Here is a 2,500-nt window from a genome sequence, read left to right on the forward strand (position 1 = left end):
GGTGAGTCCTACTCTAACCAGGCAAAAATGCTAGTTTTTATCAGCGTTATACTGGGAACCATGCCAAAAGCCCAGGGGTCAGCTAAATGGGAGAAATGAAATTAAAAACACCTCACCTTCTACTAGCTACTAACTGAACTATGAGCACCGCTCATTTATATGCTTAACTGTGCTAGAGGTGGGCGTGGTTATGCACGCTCACAGGGGAAAATAATATTAGCCAAGGGATGAGCAGCACAAACCAAATTTTATGCAATACTATGCAAAGCATGCACGCAGCACTGGAGAACCCCAATCTCCATAAGAAATATATAAATACAGAGGGTGCTGCAGCACACAACAGGAAAACAGTGACAGGGGCTCTTGGTTACGCTTTAACGCGTTTAAGCTCACCAACTGCGCCAAAGTGTCCCCGATCTGGTGAGTCCTACTCTAACCAGGCAAAAATGCTAGTTTTTATCAGCGTTATACTGGGAACCATGCCAAAAGCCCAGGGGTCAGCTAAATGGGAGAAATGAAATTAAAAACACCTCACCTTCTACTAGCTACTAACTGAACTATGAGCACCGCTCATTTATATGCTTAACTGTGCTAGAGGTGGGCGTGGTTATGCACGCTCACAGGGGAAAATAATATTAGCCAAGGGATGAGCAGCACAAACCAAATTTTATGCAATACTATGCAAAGCATGCACGCAGCACTGGAGAACCCCAATCTCCATAAGAAATATATAAATACAGAGGGTGCTGCAGCACACAACAGGAAAACAGTGACAGGGGCTCTTGGTTACGCTTTAACGCGTTTAAGCTCACCAACTGCGCCAAAGTGTCCCCGATCTGGTGAGTCCTACTCTAACCAGGCAAAAATGCTAGTTTTTATCAGCGTTATACTGGGAACCATGCCAAAAGCCCAGGGGTCAGCTAAATGGGAGAAATGAAATTAAAAACACCTCACCTTCTACTAGCTACTAACTGAACTATGAGCACCGCTCATTTATATGCTTAACTGTGCTAGAGGTGGGCGTGGTTATGCACGCTCACAGGGGAAAATAATATTAGCCAAGGGATGAGCAGCACAAACCAAATTTTATGCAATACTATGCAAAGCATGCACGCAGCACTGGAGAACCCCAATCTCCATAAGAAATATATAAATACAGAGGGTGCTGCAGCACACAACAGGAAAACAGTGACAGGGGCTCTTGGTTACGCTTTAACGCGTTTAAGCTCACCAACTGCGCCAAAGTGTCCCCGATCTGGTGAGTCCTACTCTAACCAGGCAAAAATGCTAGTTTTTATCAGCGTTATACTGGGAACCATGCCAAAAGCCCAGGGGTCAGCTAAATGGGAGAAATGAAATTAAAAACACCTCACCTTCTACTAGCTACTAACTGAACTATGAGCACCGCTCATTTATATGCTTAACTGTGCTAGAGGTGGGCGTGGTTATGCACGCTCACAGGGGAAAATAATATTAGCCAAGGGATGAGCAGCACAAACCAAATTTTATGCAATACTATGCAAAGCATGCACGCAGCACTGGAGAACCCCAATCTCCATAAGAAATATATAAATACAGAGGGTGCTGCAGCACACAACAGGAAAACAGTGACAGGGGCTCTTGGTTACGCTTTAACGCGTTTAAGCTCACCAACTGCGCCAAAGTGTCCCCGATCTGGTGAGTCCTACTCTAACCAGGCAAAAATGCTAGTTTTTATCAGCGTTATACTGGGAACCATGCCAAAAGCCCAGGGGTCAGCTAAATGGGAGAAATGAAATTAAAAACACCTCACCTTCTACTAGCTACTAACTGAACTATGAGCACCGCTCATTTATATGCTTAACTGTGCTAGAGGTGGGCGTGGTTATGCACGCTCACAGGGGAAAATAATATTAGCCAAGGGATGAGCAGCACAAACCAAATTTTATGCAATACTATGCAAAGCATGCACGCAGCACTGGAGAACCCCAATCTCCATAAGAAATATATAAATACAGAGGGTGCTGCAGCACACAACAGGAAAACAGTGACAGGGGCTCTTGGTTACGCTTTAACGCGTTTAAGCTCACCAACTGCGCCAAAGTGTCCCCGATCTGGTGAGTCCTACTCTAACCAGGCAAAAATGCTAGTTTTTATCAGCGTTATACTGGGAACCATGCCAAAAGCCCAGGGGTCAGCTAAATGGGAGAAATGAAATTAAAAACACCTCACCTTCTACTAGCTACTAACTGAACTATGAGCACCGCTCATTTATATGCTTAACTGTGCTAGAGGTGGGCGTGGTTATGCACGCTCACAGGGGAAAATAATATTAGCCAAGGGATGAGCAGCACAAACCAAATTTTATGCAATACTATGCAAAGCATGCACGCAGCACTGGAGAACCCCAATCTCCATAAGAAATATATAAATACAGAGGGTGCTGCAGCACACAACAGGAAAACAGTGACAGGGGCTCTTGGTTACGCTTTAACGCGTTTAAGCTCACCAACTGCGCCAA

At 44.8% G+C, this 2,500-nt stretch overlaps 1 protein-coding gene across 4 annotated transcripts in view; it reads left to right on the forward strand.

Annotated features, from left to right (window-relative positions):
• LOC137542408 (ABC-type organic anion transporter ABCA8-like) overlaps nt 1-2,500 on the forward strand; it is a 219,540-nt gene that overhangs the window by 125,390 nt on the left and 91,650 nt on the right. The gene's annotated exons all lie outside the window — the stretch shown is intronic.

This window comes from Hyperolius riggenbachi, chromosome 12 (assembly GCF_040937935.1).
Source record: "Hyperolius riggenbachi isolate aHypRig1 chromosome 12, aHypRig1.pri, whole genome shotgun sequence".
In the NCBI taxonomy this organism is placed as follows: Eukaryota; Metazoa; Chordata; class Amphibia; order Anura; family Hyperoliidae; genus Hyperolius; species Hyperolius riggenbachi.